The sequence below is a fragment of the Thamnophis elegans genome, chromosome 11, assembly GCF_009769535.1.
Source record: "Thamnophis elegans isolate rThaEle1 chromosome 11, rThaEle1.pri, whole genome shotgun sequence".
Classification (NCBI taxonomy): Eukaryota; Metazoa; Chordata; class Lepidosauria; order Squamata; family Colubridae; genus Thamnophis; species Thamnophis elegans.
In genome coordinates this window covers 3465293-3490129 of record NC_045551.1, presented here as the reverse complement: position 1 = coordinate 3490129, position 24837 = coordinate 3465293, and positions in this window count along the sequence as shown.

Below are 24837 nucleotides of genomic sequence, written 5' to 3'. Positions count from 1 at the left end.
GTCTTGGATGAAAAAGCTATCCCTCAAAGTTTTCCATTTGCAACTTGGCACTCATTGCCAAGAGTGAAGCAGCTGCATTGCTTAGTGTTGTGGCCCAGCAGGAGCCGTTGGAGCTGCCACCAGACTCCGACAGCAAGGGGCCCTATGAGTTGTCTCTGGTGAATGTGGAGGACCCTGGACAGGGTTCTGACTCCAAGCAGGGCACAGAGAGACTGGTTGGCCACCAGGTGGCGCCTGAGGCTTGGACCAGTATGGAGGAGACAAGGGAGAGTGATCCAGAAACCAACAGTGAGTTGTTCCTGGATGCATGCCATTGAAGAGCTTCTAGGCGTCAGGAACAATTACGCAATTACAGGAGGTGATTGTACTCAGCTGGTGGTCATTAGGCTCCTCTCCAGACTATAAAAAGCTACTTGTGCACACGGCCCTCTTTGCAGAAGTCAACGCAGGATTGAATGTCGGAGGACATTACTGTGAGCTTGGCAGGCTGGATTGCTGCCAAGCCTTATCTGTGTTTATTGCTGCCTGAGTTTGTCTGAGTTGCTGCCAAGGTCCTTATCTGTTTTTTCTGCTTGGCTTTCAGCCACCGAGGTCTTGGTGTCTTGCTATTAAAGTACATTCTAGTTAAGCTTGTCTCGACATTCATTACTGGACGGAGGAGTGGGTCAGAACAGCTTAGCATGTAAGTCTGGGGTCTGCTGTGAACATGGACAGTTGAAGGGAGTTTCTGAAGAAAAGCCCCAGTTTTTGACCAGTTCTTCTAATCAGCTACTGGAAGTAGCATTTCGCATCCATGCTCATATGCTGGGATCATTCTTGAAAACCTCAGATAAAAACTGCATCTTCTGCTATGCACATTGAATGTCCAACTTTTATGTTCTATAAGCAACAGTATAAAAGTGAAAGGAAGGCCCTGTTGCAGTGGTGGGTTCTGGGAGGAATGGCCCGGTACGGCCGTACTGGTAGTAGCTGGGAGAAGCGGCCACCGTATCAGAACAGTGGCTCGTTTGGCCCACCCACCCATGTTTCATGGCCATTTATAATGCTACCGGCCCATTGTGCATGCACGCACAGTGTGCAGTGCCTGTGCGTCCTCCACTGAGCAGCTGGGTGTTGCAGGGCAGTGGTGTGCACATGTGCACGGAGTAGGCATGCCCATCTAGGACACAAGGCCCCATGCTAGAGTCCAGGGTTCACCAACAAAAGGGCGAATGACTAAACCACGCCCGACTAAACCGCGGTGACAAAACCATGTGTTCTAAAGCGCTCCGACGAATGAGCACTGAATCGCGCCGACAACAGCATGGTGACAGAAGCGCGCTGTAAAACTAAACCTAACCCTAAACCTAAACCTAACCCTAAACATAACACTAACCCTAACCCTGAACGTAACGCTAACCCTAACCCTAAACGTAACGCTAAACCTAACCCTAAACATAACACTAACCCTAACCCTAAACGTAACGCTAACCCTAACCCTAAACGTAACGCTAAACCTAACCCTAAACATAACACTAAACCTAACCCTGAACCTAACCCTTACCTTAAGTTAAAGCGCGCTTCTGTCTCCGCGCTGTTGTCGCCGCGCTGATGACGTCGCGGTTTTAGTGACGCAGTTTAGTTGGGCACGGTTTTGTCGTTCGCCCTTTTGTCGGGTCATGAGGGTCCAGAACCCACCAATGTCCTGTTGGTTTGCTAAACGTTACCACCCTTCTCCCCAACACATTGAGCAATCTTTCTTCCATTTGCGTACACGAGGTAGGAAGAACTAAGAGTCAAAAGTGTGTGTGTGTGTGTATCAAGATGCCTTTTATGAATATGCAAATAAAGCCGCAACCCATTTTTAGATGGATCAGATGCAACACACAGGTAAAAAAGGCGAAGCTTTGATTGTGCACAAGTAGATGCTATCTTGACACTTAAATGTTTTATGTAAAAACACTCGTTCTGGATGCAACTGTAATTTCCCAACAGGACCATTAAAGGTGGGCTTTGAGGCGAGGTATACTGGAATGCAAGACAAATGATTTTCTTATAGCCTCTTAAAGAGAACAATATGAACTTTACCATCTGCCATGTTTGATGAATCAGGTCGTACAGCACATGTACTTGTAGCCTTTTGTACTGTGAACCTTTATCAACCTTGAGATGAAGGCTTCTATAAGTTATCCTCCTATCTTTTTTAATGGCCCAGCAGCCCTTACACTGTCCTTCATGGCATATTAGTGAACTGAAGGGGAATGAAGAGGATCAGCTCTCTTCTCTGTCTAGTTAGCTACCTGTACGCAGCACAGCAGTACAGATAAATGCCTTTCATGAGTTTGTCCACCATCTGTACTGCAGTTCAGTTGCATCTGTCTCCTTGCCAAAGTTATCTTCTGCAGAAAAGAGAAGGGTATGAAAGACATCCTAAAGGCAAGCCGGGATAATTAGCTATCAGTAACAATAGCAATAGCAATAGCAAGTTAGACTTATATACCTCTTCATGGGGCTTTCAGCCCTCTCTAAGCGGTTTACAGAGTCAGCATATTGCTTCCACAGTCTGGGTCCTCATTTCACCCACCTCGGAAGGATGGAAGGCTGAGTCAACCTTTGAGCCAGTGAGATTTGAACAGCCGAACTGCAGAACTGCAGTCAGCTGAAGTAGCCTGCGGTGCTGCATTTAACCACTGCGCCACCTTGGCTCCCTCAGGGATCAGAAATTCATCAATTTTCCTGGGGACAAGATTCCATCACTAATTTGTACAAATAGCAGGTGTTTATGAGAAGGGTGTTGATGGTTTTGCAGATTAGGAAGATTATTGACTAAAATATTTTAAAGGACAATCTGCTTTTTTTTTATTTAAAAAAACAACAACTCCTGCTGGATGACCAAGAGCTGGAGAGCGTGAATTGCACAAATGTGAATTGTTGTCTGCGGCTGCTTAAAGCCAATCTTTTTGAAACACCTTTCCTCCATGATCTTTACCCAAATCATGGAGTGCTGAGCACCTCTGCAACTTGTAAAAAATACTCTGAATCAGAGGTGGGTTCCTACCAGTTCGCACCTATTCGGTAGAACCGGTTCGTCAAATCTACCAAACCAGTTAGAAGAGGTTCCACCAGTGGACCCAGAAAGCAGGCCACACCTACAGAAGAGGTTCCAAAAATTTTTGAAACCCACCACTGGTCCTTGGATGTGATTATTCTACACTGTCATGCTCCTATTTATAAAACTCAGTGCCTCTGTGAAAGGTAAGGATGACTACTGCGTTTGTGGTGCAATCAGAACATTGCGTGTGTTGAAGTTGTTTTAACGCAAACCAAAGATGCCTTTTAAAAAACAAGTTTACATCATATTCTTATGCATGCCAGTGCTGTGTGTGACGTAATTTAAGGTGGTTCTGACAAGTGTCGTCGGCATCTTCATATCTGGTCACATGGGCGGCAAGCCACTCCCATCTGGTCACATGGGCAGCAAGCCACTCCCACAAAGGAGGCCACACCCACAGAGTAGGTTCGAACAACTTTTGAAACCCACCCCTGCTCTGAATGTTGTGTTTACATTTCTTGGTTCATCATGCAGGGCCCCTGAGCTTTTCATAAACTGAAGGTGAATTTGGTGCTTGATGTCAAAATCTGAGTTGCGAGACGTCTTTCTGGAAAGCTTCATAATCTGAAGATTATGAATTTCAAATTCTTCAGGGTACAATTCGGACTCTTCCAAAGTCCCTGAAATATCCTCTTCTGCAGTGTTCATTTTCCAAGGGAAGAGGGTGCTGTTTCCAAAGAAATTAAAAGCTTAGGTTTCAGCTGTACCATTTTAAAAGACAAAAGCCTGAGGAAATTTACACTAAAAAGTGGAATATCTCTAAATTCTCTTGAGTTTTTCTATGGATTTTATCTAGGAGAGGTTTTTTTGTCTTCCTTCAAAATGAAGGAAATGAATATCTAGGAAGAAGAAAAAGAAGAAGAGGAGGAGGAAAAGGAAGAAAAAGATGATACAATGGAACTTTTCCAATGCTGGATTTATTTTCCAATCTAGGCACTGCTGTACTTTCTGTGGTACAGCTGTGTGTGCATCTGTGCCTGGATGCAAACACATAGGCTGTCTCACATATGGCCTTCTGGACCCAAGTAGATGTTCTTAAACATATTTGGAAGCAAGCATAGCTGGAAACTAAATATATTTATTTCAGCAAGACTTATTTCAAGAGATGTTTCGTTAAGCTTTGAACCTTTCTGCACATGTGCCAACTAGCAATCTACTTGGACAAATATAATCTTGCTGCTATTTCCATTATAGCTTGTCTGATTCAGGTGAATGGGGTCATTGATAGAGGGAGGCTGTTCTGATCCTCCCTTCTCCGTCCAGGAACGAAAGCCAAAACAGACGTACAAAAGAATGTTTTAATCAGTCCAGACTCTCGTTGGCTGCAAGCCCAAAATAAACAAAGAGATAATCACTCTGGCAAAAAGTCCTATAAACACACGCAGCACTGCAAACCAGCTTCTCACAGCAAACCACTTCTCCAAGTTGGTTTCTCTTAATTCGTGAATATTGACTCCTGCAAACAGGGCGTGGTCTCTTTTATAATCAGGAGAGGATCTTAATGAGCAACAGCTGCGCGTAATTACCTCCTGTAATTACGTAGTTGTTCTTTACGCCGAGTAGCCCTTCGCCGGCGTGCATCCCGAAACAACTCACAGGTGGTTTCTGTATCATTCTCTCTTGTCTCCTCCCCACTGATCCAAGGCTCAGGCATCACCTGGTGACCAACTAGTCTCTCTGTGCCCTGCTCGGAGTTGGAACCCTGTCCAGGGTCCTCCACATCCTCCAGGGCCGACTCATAGGACCCCTCGCTGTCGGAGTCTGGTGGCAGCTCCAATGGCTTCTGCCGAACTCCAACAGGAGACTATTATTAGTTTATAGCTCCCACTATAAACTTATCTTTCAAAACCTCTGGGCAACTCTGAGGAATGTGAGTATAATTTAGGTGGAACTGATAGAAGCACCAACATATAGTTCAGAAATGTTTTTCCAGTAGCATCACAAGGTTGCTTAGAAAGGCTGCATAGAAAACTAGAGGTAGTCCATTTGGCACAGAATATAACTTTTGGTTCAATTGCTTGTTTCCTACATTCGGGAGCTAATTAACAAATTACATTAAACTCTTCTTGGACTTCTCCATGTATGTTCTCTGTATTGGTAGGAAATATTACTTTTGAAGCAATTGGCTTTCTAGAACTGCTCTCAATATGGTGAATGGACTGATGTTTTTAGGCTGATTGCAAATAATATTTGAGGGAGATGATAGAGACAGACACATACAGAGACAGAGTGGCAGAGAAAGAGAGACAGAGATGGACATTGGGATGATAGAGATGCAGATAGATACAGAGGCAGAGATAGTTAGAGATAAAAGAGATAGATATTTGCATTTTGTTTGCATTTTATTCTTGTATACTTTTTCTTTTATGGCAGCACTCATGAATCTCTTTTTCCACTTTGTTTCACTGCAACCCTATGAGGTAGGTCAGGCTAATTGCTGTTCTGGTTGAGTGAGAATTTGATTCTTAGAGTCCTCCATCTCTAGATTAAAAGGAAATGACATTAGCTGACCTCTAAGCTCTTTATTTCTCTTCCACCTAGGAATTTATCTCACACTGCATACTACATTCAACTCAAACCAAAGCTAAATGTTTCAGTCACAACTTTTAGAAAAGATTAGTTCCTCCCTTGATTGCTGCTGAGCATTAAAGGAACTAAATGTTGTTGTCTGGAGATTTTATTGGGCTTCAGTGAAACATTTTCCTGTGATTGGAGATCAAGAAGCTAGTCCATTGGATAGCCTTCTTAGCACATGATTGAATTCAGTGTAATTAATATCCTTTATACATAGAACTATGCAAGAATGCCCAAAAAAGGGAAATCCCTTAATTAATAAACAGCATACTGTGATACACCACATATGAGCCGAGGTGGCGCAGTGGTTAGAGTGCAGCACTGCAGGCTACTTCAGCTGACTGCAGTTCTGCAGTTCGGCTGTTCAAATCTCACCGGCTCAAGGTTGACTCAGCCTTCCATCCTTCCGAGGTGGGTGAAATGAGGACCCGGATTGTTGTTGGGGGCGATATGCTGACTCTGTAAACCGCTTAGAGAGGGCTGAAAGCCCTATGAAGCGGTATATAAGTCTAACTGCTATTGCTATTGCTCTTTGGGTAGTCCTTTGTGTCAACAAATGCTCAAGAGGAACACCCCTTGAAGTTGCTTCTTGAAGTAGCAGAGCCTACTTCAATTTTACAAGCCAAGTGAAATCCAAGTGATCATCTGCATTGCTCGTTTTGGCTGTTTCAGCTCCAAGAGCTGGAAAAGGTTTCCAGGGATTGGAAGTTTTTGGAAGAGACTTCTGTATAAGTGTCAGAAGCTTCTTTTGGCTGCCGAAAATGCCAGTCAAGCTACTGAAGCCATGCAAAATACATTGCGGAGGCAAATCATGTTGCTTTCTTTGCCTTAAGAGCAAGCTGTTTGATACATGGCTAATAGACAGGAGAGAGGGAGGAGGCATAAAATTGAATTATTTCCATTTTTAAGTGCACGTGGGATTTATGATGGGCAAGGCTTTAGAGAGATAGATGTGGTGCCTTTTTTTAAAAATGCCCACGTTCCTTTGGTGGAAATATGTTCTGTTCTAAAAATTGCATTACTACCATGGAGAGTAGCAGAAAGCATTCATCAATACCATTCTCTAGGTCGAAAAGCATCCATTCTTTAAAACGCCTATTCTATTAACAGGACCTGAAGGATAAATACTATAAATTCTGATGAGCCTGTAATGGCACTGTGAGAGTAATAAGATGTTTAGCTCTGGGCCCAAGGAAAGAAAAGAACGAACACACAGGGTGAAATATTAAAGGTTTACATCAACTTGTGCATGTGTTCAGGGCATGTGTATTTCTGAGGCCGTATCTTTGCTTCAGGAAATATGAAAAAAAGGTAGAGTTTTCCAAGTTGTAAACCCTGAGAAATAGTTCGTACCTGTGGGCAGCTGAAAAAGGAGGGGAAAAAATAGCTAATAGGGGTGATAAAAGGCTTGAATGGGGAGCTTTCAATTTCTTCCATAATGATAAATGATCATCCCACCCATTTCCAGGTCTTCTGAAAAGGGCTAAGGCTAAACTGAGCTACTTTCCTCATAAAACAAACAGCTGCATTATTTTCAATCCATTTGGATCAAGAATGATTTTACTATGCCTCTGACTTTGCTATATATTTGGCATATATGGCAGTCTCTTCCTGGCTCTGCAATGCAATGATTATTTTGTAAGGTAAGTTGAGTGAAGGACACTGTGAATGGCTCAAGAACTTCCCACAAATTTCCCTAGCTGATGGTAGATTTGAATTCCTTGGCCCTTCTAAATACTATACCAATCTTAGTACTGTTAGTTCTGTTCTACAGGTTAGAATGGTAGCTTTTATTATGTCTTAATTAAAGCTCAATCCCATATCCATTCTTGTTCTACACAATTTAGATATTCATCCATACTTATTACCAGTGACGTGCGGTGAGTTTTATGGCTGGTGAGGCAGCTTTTTAGACTTGTGGACTTCAACTCCCAGAATTCTACAGCCAGGCATGCTCAGTTCCGATTTAAAGTGACAGCATTTTTCCCCCTTGCAAAATATGTTTTTTTTTTTAGAGTTTTATTGAACACTTATAGGCCGCCCTTTTCCCTGAGGGGACTCAGGGCGGCTTACAATAATGAGGGAGGGGAGTGCAAGACAAGACATAAAAGAAAATGTGAGTAAAAAATAATTAACAATAAAAGCACAACATTCACTCAGCATTCGGGCGGGGAGAGAGTAAAGTCCTATCCCCAGGCCTGATGGGATAGCCAGATCTTGAGGGCCGTGCGGAAGGCCTGGACGGTGGTGAGGGTGCGGATCTCCACGGGGAGATTGTTCCATAGCGTCGGTTTTCCCATTCTTTTTCTTCTCCCACCCCCTCCTTCCTCCCTCTCTCCCTCCCTCCCCCCTCTCTCAAACAGACACACGCACACAGAGAACTTGGATCCCTCTCTCACTCACTCACTCTCAAACAAACACAAACACAGAAGTTGGATTCGATATATTTTCCAAAGGCTTGAAAGCAGCTCCTCTGCCATACCCCCCTCCTTCCCCTGCTGCCTTCCGATCGGAGCCTTTGATTGCAGGTGGAGCCACATTGCCTTTTCAGTGAAGCTGGGCTTATATACTTTTATCCAGCTGTGTGTGTGTGTGTGTGTGTTTGAAAAGGCAACGTGGGTTCTGCATGCAATCAAACTTTTTTGAATTCCTCCCCCCCTCCCCACACACGCACCTTTTCCAGCTGTTTCAGAGAGGATTTCAACTCTGCCCTCATGAAAGGCCAGAGCTCTGAGTCAGACTGAGCTAGTTGCTCCCAGAGAACTCTAAAAAGCCTCTAAAAATGCCCTTACCAGGAGGCAAGAGAACACGTGCCTCATTTGCATAAGGAATTCTTCGCTTTTTAACCCTTACTTAACTCTTAAAAGGTGAAAAATTCCTTATGCAAAAGAGGCCCTTAGTTCTCTGGCCTCCGCCTATAGTTAACGCTAAGCACTGTTCCAAGTCACTGTGACTTAGAATCTGGCAGCAACTACCTTGGCTTTAATTATTTTAAAAAAATTCTTTAAAATTCTTTCCTTTTCCTCATGACTGGTGAGGCCACGCCTCCCCTGCCTCTAGTGACTGCACGCCCCTGCTTATTACCCAATGACCATGATGCCAAACCTATGGCATGCATGCCACAGGTGTCATGTGTAGTCATATCTGAGGGCATCTGAGGCGTTGCCCTGTGTGAGCTTCAGCACACATATGCATGCTGGCCAGCTGATTTTCAGCCTTCTGGAGGGTGGGGGTGTATTTTTACCCTCCCCAGGCTTCAGGAAAGCCTCCAGAACCTATGGATGGTGGATAGTGGATGGTGAAAAATGGACTCAACAGGCCTACGTTTCCAAGCTTCCTGTAGGCCCGTTGGGCCCATTTTTTGCCATCCCCAGGCTCCGGAGGCTTTCCTGAAGCCTGGGGAGGGCGCAAAATGACCCAAAGGGCCTACCAGAAGGGCTTCAGTGAGGCATGCGTGAATGCACAGGGGGGGGATGGGAGGTGCGGGGGGTTGTGCACACATGCATGGGGGGGAAGGCATTAAATTATGGGTGTGGGCACACATGTTTGCAGTATAGTGCGCCTGCCCTTTTGGCACCTGAGCAGAAAAATGTTCACCATCACTGCGCTATGAAATAGCGGTGAAATACTATCATCCAAAGCGATTATTAAAATCCTTTGTTTGATTAATTCTGCCTGAAATGTTCCTTATTTTTTTAAAAAATATACTTTTTATTTTCCATTTTCATAACATATAATCACATGTATACTATTACATAGTCAATATCCTATTATATTACGTAGTAATTACATCAATTCCTCTTGTCATCAACGCCCAGAAAGATAAAAACCCATTATTAGCTCTTCTGCTCTCCATACACCTCTTTCTTCTGCCTCTCTCCTACCTCCTTTCTTCCCTCCATCATCCTTTCCTACTCTACTTCCCCTTCCTTTCTCCTTCTCCTCCCTCTTCATTCCACTCCTTATCCTCCTCATCTTCCCCCCTTACCCTCTCTCCTATCCCTCTCTTCCCATCTTTCTTCTCTCCTCTGTTTCCCTCTCTTCCTCTCATTCACTTGGTGTATTTCAACGTTAGTTGGCTGAAACATTCCTTATTGTCGGTTTATAATATAGCCTTAACAGAAATAGGGAAGCCATCAGGTCGGAGAACTAAGATGGAGACTAGTTTGCTATTCTAGGGATGTGATTGATTCAAATCACTCCACAGGACAAATAAAGTGGACAGCATAAACAACAAGAACATCTAAAGGATGCTTCCAATTGTAGTCTTTTCTGTTGCCCTCTATTACTCCTTCCTTCCCTCCCCCCCTTTTTCCCCCCATTTTTCAAAGTCCTCTTGCAAATAGTTAGCTGAGGTTGCCCTTTGGGAATTTTGAGTGATGTTAGGGAATCCTTTGAACGTAGAATGTTCTATTAGCTGGAAACTAATTGGATCTGAAGGTTAGTTCAAAATAGCTTAGGAGTGTACAGGTGATGAGCTGCAATAATGTTCATGCCTGCTACATCAGTGAGCCTCTGGTGGAATTTCCATTGTGACAACATAAAACTAATTAATTAATTGATTAAACTTTAGTCATAACCTTAGTCATTACAGTTTGATGGTAGCTATTGTTTAAAATATGCATACATAGAGGAGAAGGAGGGAGAGAGAGATTACAGTACACTTTCCCAGATCTAATTGGCATGAACTCCATATCTTTGTAACAGATCAGTGACCTGGAAAGAAAAATGTTCAGGTCATACCTTTGAAATGGATCCCTAATCTGTCCCTGGTTGGTCCTCTAAAGGTCATGCTGTTTATTCATGTTGTTGGGTTTGTTAGTCACAATCGGCAAGGCTTTCATTTCTTTCTCCCCTCTGCCTTTTTTCAGGCAGGCGAGGTGTTGTTGAAAATACAGCTTTCAGAATGTGTAATGCAGTGGTGGGTTTCAAAAATTGTTCGAACCTACTCTGTGGGTGTGGCTTCCTTTGTGGGAGTGGCTTGCCACCCATGTGACCGGGTGGGAGTGGCTTGCCGCCCATGTGACCAGATATGAAGATGCCGATGACATTTTTGTCAGAACTACTTTAAATTACCTCCCACACAGCACTGGCATGCATAAGAATAGGATGTCAACTTGTTTTTTAAAAGGCACCTTTGGTTTGCGTTAAAACAACTTCAACACACGCAATGTTCTGATTGCACCACAAACGCAGTAGTCATCCTTACCTTTCACAGAGACACTGAGTTTTGTAAATATGAGCATGATAGTCTAGAATAATCCTATCCAAGGACCAGTGGTGGGTTTCAAAACATTTTGGAACCTCTTCTGTAGGTGTGGCCTGCTTTCCGGGTCCACTGGTGGAACCTCTTCTAACCGGTTCGGTAGATTTGATGAACTGGTTCTACTGAATAGGTGTGAACTGGTAGGAACCCACCTCTGGTGTAATGTGATCTGGAGGTTCTGTGTGTCAGTGGGAGAAAATGGCAGAGGTTACAAAATATGGGGGGCAAATATCCAGGAGCTACACCCCCCCACTCAAAGATGTCTCATATTCTGGACTAGGGATTGAGGGAATCAAAAAAAGGAGGGGAAATACCTCCGAAATGTCATTAAAAAATGTTTCCTGAGAAATTTTGGAAATGGTCTTTTGGAAACTAAGTAGCTGTGTGTATTTGTTTTTGCTGGAAAGTCAAATCCACTCCTGTTCTTATTTTCCTTTTATATATAGCCAATCTTCTCAATTGCGCTAATGAAACACACTGTTTTTAATTGGATCGACTTCTAATGCTAGCCAAGCTGATCTTATTTAGCTAGAATTGCCCCTGCTGAGATTTTGTACATTTGGAGGAGGAAAAAAAAACAACCTACACCCTTAAAGGTGTGAAGGATGGACATATGACAACATTTCACACCTTCCAGAGCTGACTGTTAGGGTAACACCATGTGAGACAGGAGGCGGTTGATATTTTTAAATGGCAGAATGCGGTCTAATTTGGATATAGCTGTGCAGAAAGAGACATTATTCAATGACATTGCAAGGTGTCGTGTCAATTTGCTTAAACATATAAGAGATGTATTTAGCTATTTTAGTCCGCCCTGTAACCCTTCCCTTTATTAAACACTCTTTGTAACCAAACTATGCTCAGAAATTGCAGATCTATTAATGAGAGTTTATCTTTCAGTTGAGTATTAAAGATATTTATGATTTCATCACTTTAGCGTGTAATGGGGGTGGGTGGGGGTTGTCACATTGTTGAAATCAGGGACGTGCAGTCACTAGAGGCAAGGGAGGCGGGGCCTCACCAGTCTCCTCAGGGAAAGGAAAGGATTTTAAATATTTTTCTTAAAATAATTAAAGCCAGGGTAGTTCCTACCAGATTTCAAGTCACAGTGGCTTGGTGTCTGCTCTCAGTATTAACTAGGAGGAGGCCAGAGAACTAGGGGCCTCTTTTGCATAAGGAATTTTTCACCTTTTAAGAGTTAAGCAAGGGTTAACAAGCAAAGAATTCCTTATGCAAATGAGGCACGTATTCTCTCGCCTCCTGTAGAGGGCATTTTTAGAGGCTTTTTAGAGTTCTCTGGGAGCGACTAGCTCAGTCTGACTTCAGAGCTCTGGCTTTTCAAGAGGGGATGGCAGGGGTGGGAGAAGCAGAGTTGAAATTGTCTCTGAAACAGCTGGAAAAGGTGCGTGTGTGGGAGGGGGGAGGAATTCAAAAAGTTTGATCGGAAGGCAGCAGGGGAAGGGGGGGGTATGGCAGAAGAGCTGCTTTCAAGCCATTGGAAAATATATCCAATCCAACTTCTGTGTTTGTGCTTGAGAGTGAGTGAATGAGAGAGGGATCGAAGTTCTCTGTGTGCGTGTGTCTGTTTGAGAGAGGGGGGAGGGAGAGAGAGAGGGAGGAAGGAGGGGGAGGGAGAAGAAAAAGAATGGGAAAACTTATTTTGCAAGGGGGAAAAATGCTGTCGCTTTAAATCGGAACTGAGCATGCCTGGCTGTGGAATTCTGGGAGTTGAAGTCCACAAGTCTAGAAAGTGCCTCACCAGGGCTAAAGCTGACCGCACATCACTGGTTGAAATTTACTTTGCGAGGAAAGTGAGCACCCCAAGGAAAAGGACATTAACCTTGGTTGTCCTCATATATTAGTGTTCTTTATGTACGTTTTAAACTGTTATTTTTTTTTTTTTTTGGTATGAATAGTTGAGTACTGTCAGCCTCTGCTTTGCTGCTGCTTTGGCTGCCATTGAAACGGGGAGGGGGGGGCATGGTATTTGGGAAGGGAATCATGATGTGCTGGAGGAAGATTCTAGACGCTGACCTGACCATCTCATTGCGCATGTGGAGGAAGGGAGTTTCCCGCCAAGGTTAACTGTCCAGGATTCCATCCTGGTGATGTTCTTTGAAGATATCTCCCACCTGACAGTTGGGTGAATTATAATTGGACTATGGACTGGGGTGCCAAGGGGGGGGGGATTGAATTATACATGATATTCTTTGCTTTCGCGCCTAATTAACCAGATTCAGCTTTGCTTCGCTACTATTCGTTTGTAATTAGTAAAAGTACACTTAATTTCAGGCAAATGGAGTTGAGTGGTTTCTTTCCTGATTATTAAATGAAGTAGGACTTGACAAGTACTCTATCTCCCTCTAAGATGAGATGATGTAGTTCTGACATCAGTTTATTTACATGCAAAATAAAATTATTTCAGACATTGTTTCTCATACAGCAGGTCCTCGGGTCATATAGCAGTTGATTTTCAAAATGGAAACAAGCCACACAATAAAAGGGAAAACAATATGTCGGCAGCCCCAAGGAGATTTGAAAGCCAATAGAACACAAGCCAAGATTTAGACTAAAAGTTGCCTCAGCATTCATTGTTGTCATGGTCCAAATCTCAATAGCAACCGGGGGAGCATCTAGCTGCAGGCCTTTTCAACCTTCATTGACTTCTTCCTTAAAATGGGATAAACAGAAATGGAAAAAATAATGTAGCTGGTATTTTTTATTGTTATTATTATTATCATGAGGGATCACTCTCTTGCTTGGCCTAAGGCAAGTTAAACACTGATATTAAGGCTTCAGCCATCCTTGTAATTGGAAGAAGGATGAAGAAAAGGAGAAAAAAACTGAGATTGAGTATCTTTTTACTGGGCCAGAAGTAAAGGTAAAGATTCCCCTCGCACATATATGCTAGTTGTTCCTGACTCTAGGGGGCGGTGCTCATCTCCATTTCAAAGCCAAAGAGCCAGCGCTGTCCGAAGACGTCTCCATCGTCATGTGGCCGGCATGACTAAACGCCAAAGGTGCACGAAACATTGTTACCTTCCCACCAAAGATGGTCCTTATTTTTCTACTTGCATTTTATATGTGCTTTCGAATGGCTAGGTTGGCAGAAGCTGGGACAAGTAATAGAAGCTCACTCCATTATGCAGTGATAGGGATTCGAACTGCTGACCTTCTGATTGACAAGCTCAGTGTCTTAGCCACTGAGTCACTGCATTATTGTTTAGGGCAACACTTCCCATAATCCATTGCCAATGACGGGGGCTGAAGTCTGAAAGATACCAAGAGTACATGTTTGCCTCCCCTCAGATAATATTATTATGGCTCCATTCTTGGGTGGTTTTCATCACACTGTATACTGTCTCCTTCCTGTGATAGTCACATTGCAAACAGGGAACGTTTACATTCACGCAACAAACATCAATGTAGAAGTGTCACAGATTTAGCCAGTTCGCACCTATTCGGCAGAACCGGTTCTTAATTGTCTAAGCAGTTGGGAGAACCGATTGTTGGAAGAAATCTCCTTTTGTTTTTTTCCCACTTTACAGGGCTAATCCTGTAAGGAAGGCAGGAAGGAAACATTCTGGTGTTGTTTCTAGCCTCATCTTTATTGCCCTGCTTACAGAAACTGCCTCTCCGGTTAACCCTTATTTAATTGTAACAGCTAAGGTGAAGTGCCCATCAATGTGAGTGATGTTGAGTTGGCCATGCCCACCCAGTCACATGACCACCTAGCCCCACCTATCCAGATGGTCATTAGGGCAGAGGACCGGTTGTTAAATTATTTGAATCCCACCACTGAAGTGTCGGTATTGTACAATATTGTGTTTTATGATGTAGTCTTATAAGTCACTTTTTTTTTTTGGTAACTTTAGTCCCTGATATTAAAGCCTGCCTAACATCAGGAAGATAAGAAAGGGTAAAAGAGGCCAAATAAAAATGATATAGATATTGGTGTCTTCCTCCAGCTTTTAACAGTTGCTTTTAAAAATAAAATAAAATAGGAGAACCAATTTATGTTGTCATCAAGAAGAAAAAGGCACAACAGGCAATCCTTCTCTATGACTATCCGGGAATGTGAAACTCTGATTGATTGTCCTCGATGAGGGCTGTAGTATCGCAAAGATGCAAATATTTACTTCTAGTAGTATTAGAAGATTCTGATCAAATCCTGATACATCTTTACTGTGAAATCAGATGGTTTGAGCAGTGGGAAGGTGAATCATCTCAATGCGACTACGTACTTTTCTAATTATAGTAAAGCAATGATGTATTTAATTATTTAAATGAGGCACGAATAACACTTGGTGGAAAAACAAAACAGGAAAATATTTTTTTTCTCAGTTTGTAAACACAGAAGACATTTCTCAACATTTATTTCACTCCCTCCACCTTGCAGCTTTTTTCTTAGTGAAACATACATTTCAGGTTTGCCCTGTAGACAAATGAGCTGCCAGATTTTCAGTTCTGAAAACAATATATTTGTGAACTGAAATAGTAACCCTGACTACCATTGGTTCTTTACCTTAAGAAAATTTATACCAGTCTGCTATTACAAGAGGATGAAACATTTGACAAAATATGCATTTCCATATGATGCCCATATTCCATGATTGCGAAACTCCATGTGTTCCTGTGCGACTAATTTCATGGACTCATTTTGATGAAGACTTATAGTTTCTAACTTGATTATTCTGTAGGCCAAGACATAGGTACCTGTTCTGTCCCCCCTTCTTCGCTTGTTAACAGACGACAGGCAGACAAACTTAAAAGGAAAGAACTTTATCAGTCCTCGGCTCAGATTGACTGCGAGCCCAAAAATAAACATAAATAAAGTCTCTGACAAGAAGATAACAGAAGACCAAACAAAAACTCTTACAAAACAATTCATTTCTCCAAGTGTCTCCTGGAATCAGGGTTACAGAAAGCAAATCACTTCTCCAAGTGTCTCTCACAAACAAACCAAGACCGATCAATGATGAACATTGACTCCTGCAACCAGGGCATGGCACCATCCGTTCTTTTATCACCAGAAGACGCCACTAACGAGCCCTAGCTGCATTGTTAATGTTGCATCCTGACTCAACTCACAGCAAACTTCTGCTGAGTCACAACAGGTACCTATCACCAGTATCTTGACTTTGCTGATAGGAAAAAACAACAAATAACAATGAAATTGCTCCTAGAATGTATGTATGAGGTGGTGGATTTTATGTTTTCTACATGAGTACATAGTTATCAATTATCATGATGAAACATGAAGCCATTTGGATGAAACTATACTCACTGTTATCTTGGTTTTAAAATGGTACAATTTTATGATGTAATGGTATTTTGTAATGGAATATTCTTAGGGTATCTTTAATTATAATTACAAACCACACATAGATGCTATAATTATTAATTAATAATAATGTTTCATTGTGAAATTTCTCCTTCAAGTAACATGTTGGCTGTAAAGCGTCTGTTTTTAGAAAATTGTTGTCTGTGCCTCCAGGTATTTCCCATTTTATATAGAAAATGAGTGATTAGCTGAGAACTGAAGCAATTTTATTACTGTGTCCTACTTTATATGGCATTACCTAGATCCTGTCTATTTTTTTTCTAAATAGATAATTTCATCAGTTATTGTCACATTTTTCTCTGTTATGTTGTAAAACTAATTTCTATGGGATCACTTCAAATGAAATGAATTGGAAATAATTATTATCTGATAGTACCAATTATAAATATTAGATAATGTCTTCTGGCAATTTTTTCCTCATGTTGTTGTAATAATTGAGGTGTTGCCATAGCAAGAGGTAATACCCTAGAATAAATTTCTTTATGGGTTTCGATTATATGGACAATCCATTCAGATTTAGACTTTGTTATAAAGATATATTTCTGATAATTGACTCCGAAATAAGATAATAACTCATCTAGATCATATTCTGACTATTTTGGAATCAAGGGATTGCCAAAGTGATATGATTAATTTGGCAACACAGAGCTCACCTCTTCTTTCACATCTAACTAGCTTGTTTTCCCTCAGTATGTAGAGATGAGGACATTCTTCTTTGACTCTTGGGACTATGAGACTAGAAGGAGAAAGGTCTTCATTTAGGTCAGGGAGAGTAGATGAGAAGTTCTTGAGAGTTGGATACTTCATATTATTGGTTGATAGCCTATTATTCAGGTGATTGCTGGGGCCATATGATCCACAAATGGAGCCAGTGACTTTACCTGTGGATAATGAGCTCTTGCTACCTTACCTGAAAAGTAACTTAAGTTGAGGGAACAAGAGAAGTATACCTGGGAAGCAGAGGTGGGTTCCTACCAGTTCGCACCTATTCAGTAGAACCGGTTCGTCAAATCTACCGAACCGGTTAGAAGAGGCTCCACCAGTGGACCCGGAAAGCAGGCCACACCTACAGAAGAGGTTCCAAAATTTTTTGAAACCCACCACTGGTCCTTGGATATGATTATTCAACACTATCATGCTCCTATTTATAAAACTCAGTGCCTCTGTGAAAGGTAAGGATGACTACTGCGTTTGTGGTGCAATCAGAACATTGCGTGTGTTGAAATTGTTTTAACGCAAACCAAAGATGCCTTTTCAAAAACAAGTTTACATCATATTCTTATGCATGCCAGGGCTGTGTGTGAGGTAATTTAAGGTGGTTCTGACAAGTGTCGCCGGCATCTTCATATCCGGTCACATGGGCAGCAAGCCACTCCCATCCGGTCACATGGGTGTCAAGCCACTCCCATCTGGTCACATGGGTGGCAAGCCACTCCCACAAAGGAGGCCACACCCACAGAGTAGTTCAAACAATTTTTGAAACCCACCACTGCTGGGAAGAGAGGAAGGGAAGTCTGCTTCCAGAGAAAATAATGGAATGATAATGAGCCAAAATTTAGTGTCGTTTGAATACAAAATGCTTTACTTAATTCTTTCCAAAACCAATTGTTGGAATAAAGTCTATTATACACAGAATATGTGTTGGGATAATTTCCACAGTTATAATTAATTGAGCAGTCTGTATAAGAGTTATTGATTGCATGGAAGTTCCTGTATCAGGAAGCAAACTAACTAACTTATTTTAAAGGTAAGCAGACAGATTTTTAGAATATGCATGATCTGCTTAGTTCCAGTTTCTCTGAAAAGCCACTATTAAAAAGTTAGGTTCCTCTGTGTTCTGATTTGTTCTCATATTTTCCTGCTGCATACATATTTATATTCAGACTCAAATTATTCAAAATAAGTATGCAGCTGTTTTCTATGTTATGTGTTGCAATTATAAAGATGTATTTGTTTCACTTCTCTGAGAACAGGTTTGTCTATTGATTTGTATTTTTCCACACCTATACAAAAGCCAATGGTTTTGTTTTTTAAACTAGTCTAGTTTCCTACAAAATTCTTTTAATTACCTTATCTCTGCAAAGGAAATACAGATATTCAAAGCTGCAGATACATTTTTTTTAAACATTTCCCTAAACTGGTCGGTCTTAAAACATAAAGCTTTTTGCTTTTTAAACAGTTTAGTGATTTTAACCAACATCTTAAAACTAAATTCAGTAATAAGTAAAAAGAAAATACTGAGAAGGATTTGATTTGGGAACAAAAATGCATTTTCCTAAGGGGAAAAAGCTTTCAGATGGTATTAATTGCCATGTATTTCCATGTATCTATATATTAATAGATTTCTCACAAAAATAGCATATCATTCAGGTTGAGCTGGATTCTTGGTGACAACATCAACATGTCAATGTTTTAACAATATATAGAAGTGGTGTGCTGTTCTGGCTTTTTTCTAGACCATAAACTATGGAGTTTCTCTGAGATTTTCTGATGCTGATTAATTAATATATTTGATTTATGTCTTACATGTAGGCTCACTGCTTAACACAACATCAGCATTAGACAAGTTATCACATCTAAACTGGACATACTATGAGCATTACCACCAAAATAAAATTAAAACCCCACTTCATAGATAAGTTGCATCATTTATCACTTTTGAATTCTCTTTATTTCTGAAATGTGTGCACCATCTCAATATAATAGGACTACAGAGCTTACAGTACATGTAATAAAATAATATAATAATAATGTGTACACATGCAGGGCGTTGGTATAATTAAATTACATTGATGGTTCCAGAATCAATCCATAAAAGCCAGATCTTTGTAACTTTATGCAAGGCTATGCAATGGAGAGAAGGTAATAGCAATAGCAGTAGACTTATATACCACTTCATAGGGCTTTCAGCCCTCTCTAAGCGGTTTACAGAGAGTCAGCATATTGCCCCCAACAATCTGGGTCCTCATTTTACCCACCTCGGAAGGATGGAAGGCTGAGTCAACCCTGAGCCGGTGGGATTTGAACCGCTGAACTGCTGATCTAGCAGTAGCTTGCAGTGCTGCATTTAACCACTGCGCCACCTTGGCTCTTATTCTAGACATAAGCGGTGTAACTAGGGGAGCTAATTCCTTTTATCAGCCCTCTCCTGTCATGATCAGACTATTTGAGTTAGTTAGGCAGATTTTATGACGAAACGGCCTGGAACAATTAAGAGCTTTAAAGATAGAAACCTGTTGTGGCCCAGCAGTAGCCGTTGGAGCTGCCACCAGACTCCGACAGCGAGGGGCCCTAAGAGTCGGCTTTGAAGGATGTGGAGGACCCTGGACAGGATTCTGACTCCGAGCAGGGTGTAGAGAGGCTGGTTGGCCACCAGGAGGCGCCTGATCCTTGGACCAGTGGAGAGGAGACAAGGAAGTGTGATCCAGATGTCAGCAATGGGGAGGAGCCAAGGGAGTTGTTCCTAGATGCCCGGCACCGGAGAGTTAATAGGCATAAGGAACAATTATGCAGTTACAGGAGGTAATTGCACTCAGCTGGTGGCCATTAGGCTCCTCTAAAAGGACTGCTTTTGCACACGCCCCTTTTGCAGAAGTCAACGCATTAACTAATGTTGGAGAACGTTATGGTGAGCTTGGCAGGCTGGATTGCTGCCAAGGCTTATCTGTGCCGGTTTGCTGCCAAGGACCTGTCTGTCTATTAATAAATTCCGTAAAGTATCTTTGGCTTGGCGTGCTTTGGTGTGGGATGAGGGGGGTCTGAACAGATATTTATCTGTGAAATGAAGAGATAACAAAAGGTGGTTCAGCCTTGTGTAATGGACTATTTATGCAGGACCCAATCTTGGTCAGTTATGGGACCAGAGGTTTAGTCTTCTGAACTTGCAGACTCCTGCTGGAGTCCATCCTCAGGGAACTTCTCCATCACCACAATGTTCTCTTTCAAACTTCCTGGGGATTAGTTCTAGCACAAGTCTGAAAGCTCAGGAGACTAAACTTTTGGTCCTACTTATTAACCCGGATAGGATTCTGTATCAATACTCATTTACACAAGACTGGACTACCTGGTTTCAGATCTGTTATGATTAGGGGTGGGATCCTAACAGTGGTGGGATTCAAATAATTTAACAACCGGTTCTCTGCCCTAATGACTATCTGGGTAGGTGGGGCTCAGTGGTCATGTGACTGGGTGGGCTTGGCCAACTCAAGGTCACTCAGGTCGATGGGCACTTCACCTTAGTTGTTACAATGGTAATAAGGGTTAACCGGAGAGGCAGTTTCTGTAAGCAGGTCAATAAAGATGAGGCTAGAAACAACATCAGAATGTTTCCTTCCTGCCTTCCTTACAGGATTAGCTCTGTAAAATGGAAAAAAACCAAAATAAGATTTTTTCCAACAATCGGTTCTCTCAACTACTTAGAAAGTTACCAACCGGTTCTCCCGAATAGGTGTGAACTGGCTGAATCTCACCACTGGATCCTACCCATTTAACAATCAGTTCGCTGACGTGCGCATTACAATTTGCAGAGAAACCACTTTCCACATTACTGCTAGGGAGGAAAACAGCTGAGGCACAGCTATCCACTCTGCACTTATCAGCTGGGCTTCAGAAAAGGGAATAATAGATGAATATACCATGGGGGCAGAGGGGGAGGGTGGGACCTGCTGAAAGTTGGAGCGAACCGGTTTGTTCCCAGCTGATAGTTTGAGCTACCAGTTTGCCCAAACTGGTCCAAATCAGTAAAATCCCACCTCTGGTTATGGCCTTCTATTATCTGTTCATTTCACAGATGCACAAGTTGTCTACTTTGGTGTTTTTTTTTTTTAATTTCATTTGTTAATGAATTATTTTATTTTTTTGCTCCTCTTGTATTCCAAGCCACAGACCATAATATGTCAGAGTCATTGCCAGTTGGGCCAATAGATGTTGATTGCTGCACCCTTCCCCACATTATCCCGGAACACATATATTAGCCTTCATTCATAATGTAATATTTATGAACAAACATGTAAGGGATACTTATGGTGGCAGAAAAGTATGTTGATTGGGAACTTTAATGCATTTTTGTGTTCAAACTAATCTGTGTAGCTGGTTGGGAAGTCAAAAGATGTTTCATTTCCACTCAACAAGATTCTGTGTTGCAAGGAGGAATGGAGATTTGAAGGAAGGCCAAAGACTGCCAATGAAAATAAAGTGAATCACTGCAAAATAAAATGATTGAAAACGTAAATGATAAAGCACTTGATTCAATAGATACCTAACTTAATGGAAGTGACTATTTGCTGTGAGAGTACATCATAACACAATGTAACATTAATACAACAACATGATAGAAACATTGCCAGAAGATATTATCTAATATTTATAATTGGTAGTATCAGATAATTATTTCCAGTTCATTTAATTTGAAGTGATACTATAGAAATTAGTTTTACAACATTACAGAGACAAATGTGGCAATAACTGCTGGAAATATTTATTTAGAAAAAATAGACAAAACCTAGAGAATGTCATGTAAAACAAGACACAGTAATAAAATTGCTCCACTTCTCAACTAATCACTCTTTTTCTATATAAAAATGGAAAATATCTGGAGGCACAGAAAAAACTTTTCTAAAAAAAAAAAAAGACAGTTTAGAGTCATATATATCTCGAAGGAGGTAATTCTATACGAAATCTTATCCACAGAGAAATCTTGCCTTCTGTTCATTTTAAACAATTCCATTTCAAATAAAAACATTATTGATTAATAATTATAGCACTTATTTCTGGCTTGTAATTCTAACTAAAAGTATCCTGATAACATAAGCATGCAGAATACCATCAAGTCATAAAACTGAACTATTTTGAAACCAGAATAACAGTAAAAACAGATTTATCGAAATGGTTCTACATATCAAAGCCAGTCGCGTACGTGGCTTCTCATCTATTAATTGCATCTTGATGGAAAATATTAGAGAACTTCACAATAAGTTTTTTTTCACTAACAATGCTAGGAAACAAAAAAGAATTAACCCTAATTCTAAAACCTATGCAGTGGAATAATAGAAAAAGGTTTTGTTGTAATCAGAGAATAAGAGATAATGTTGTAATTATACCTATATTTCCATAAAGAAAATTGAAAAGTTGTTTCTGTTTCTTTTTATTCTCTCTTTCCTTCCTTCTCTCTATAATCTTTTAGTTCTTTGTAAAATCTTAATAAAAGTGGTGTGTGTGTGTGTGTGTGTGTGTCTGTTTCATCTAAACAAAATTGATCAAAAGTAATGATTCCAAAATATCTGATTTATCAGGAACATGATCAACAAAAAACTGATTCAGTAGCTATTTTAAAACTAGCATTATCCCAAATGTAATCTTTTCATGGTTAAAACAATCCAAATTATCTCTGTCCCCCAGTATTTTCCATTTATTACTTATGGCATTAAATATTGAACCTGATAGCTAAATGAGCAAAGCTTCTAATATTTGTCAGGATTCCCAGCTAATCTTAAAAGAAAGGTTAATATCTACAGTTTCTTATTCCAACTAATAACCAAGGACAATGAGCACTCAGTGATAAGACTGAAAATTTGACTGTAAATCCAACCTTCTTTCTTTAAAGGTCATTGTTATTTATATAGAGAAAATATTAAGATGCCTCTGCCTGAGCAAATTATTTAATATACTATAAAATATAGAAAATAAGAAAGATGACCTTGATGGACACATGCAGGAGATTATTATTATAACAAATTTAATTTAAATGTCATCTGAATCCCAGCCTAAGCAAAGGGAGCTAAAGCTTTCCTTAAATCTAAAGCATCCAGATAGCATTTATATGCTGTTCAGACATCTCCCTAAAAGCATGGATTTTTTTAGTATTTATCAGAAGTTTAAACTACTAACTTTGCATCCAAATATTCAGAGAATTGCAAAACTTTCTAGGCAACTTTTTTTAGAGAACAAAATGTTATTTCATTAGAAAACATAGAAAGAGCTGCTGATCCTCACACTCTCAAGAAACCAAGCATGACTCCAATAAAAATGAACAGTTTCCATCCTGACTCCAACTTACCCTTTTAGGGGGAAATGGTGGAGAAAGTGGTGAGGTTATAATAAAAGAGGGCTCAGGAGGTCTATGTCATCTTCAATTCTCAATGAGTTTGTGCGTCCCCAGCAGTGGTGGGTTTCAAAAATTTTTGGAACCTCTTCTGTAGGTGTGGCCTGTTTTCTGGGTCCACTGGTGAAACCTCTTCTAACCGGTTCGGTAGATTTGACGAACTGGTTCTACTGAACAGGTGCGAACCAGTAGGAACCCACCTTTGGTTCCCAGACAGATCAGCTTCCAATTTGAAAATACTCATGGTTCATAGTTTAAGTTAGAGCATGGGTCAGCAACCTTAAACACTCAAAGAGCCACAAAGGTCCTAACTGGAGGTCCCCTGTTCAATTCTGGAACTGACCGGAAATTCGGTTTCCCCACCATAGAATCTCCTCCTAGCCTGGTGTCCTTTTTCCTCTACCTGTCCTAACCAAAAGCCCTATCAATTGTGGAGCTGACTGGAAAACCCACCTCTTGCCATAGAGTCTCCTTCCAGTGTACCCTGCTTCCTCCCCCCCCCCCCGCAACCAGAAACTCCTCTCAAAATTGTGGTGCCGACTGGTGACAGGGAGCCATAGCAGAGGGATGAAAGAGCCACATGCGGCTCCAGAACTGCAGGTTGCTGAGGCCTGATTTAGAGGAATAGGTAGAGGCCATGGCTGGAGGGCAGGTCATTACAGTAGCTTTTCCAGCTGCGCCACTTATGGCCTTAACTTTTTGTTTATTAATACTTTTGATTAAATTTTGATATATTTTTTCACCGTTTATGCCTATTCTTCCATTTCCAGAAATGTGAAATGAACATTTCAGAAAGTTTTCAGGACCGTGCCTTGGTTCTGAAAGCAAATCTTAGATAATAATCTAAAATCTTTTGAGGGTAATAATCTTTTTACCCATGTTCCAAGGTAACAGATACCTTGGCATTCTTCTTTGATCAATGGTATGTGCTTCAAAAATATCGCACACAATATTTTTAAGAGCCTCTGTTGGAGGTTTTCACAAAGGTTAATAAGGCTTACGGGAACTCTATCGACTGGCACACACTGAAGCACCTGAAGAATGAAGCTATCTTTCCTTCAAGAGTCATTCAAGTGTCATTCCTTGCTGTTTATAATACTAGTTGACAGATTTCTTAGTCCTAAAATTACAGCTGGAACATTGCTAAATCAGGTTAAACCTAGCAGTTTAATATCTTGCTTCCAGTTACAGTTGGGTTAGTGCTTCTGGATATTTATAAGCACAAGTATTAAATAATGGTGTTACTATTGTTTGCCTTCTATAGCACTCGTATCCCAAAATCGAATGTACGTAGATTACAATTAAGGTGTCAGGCCTGCAGCTGTTCCTTTAAGAATCTTTGTCCTGCCACACTCTCTCTTCTAGCTTCATCTTTAGGATGTGTATTCATTAAGGGGGTGAATAGCGAGGGGTAGAATGTGTTGTTTTCAAAATAAAAAATTCCTTCCTAGAAGCTCAAGGTT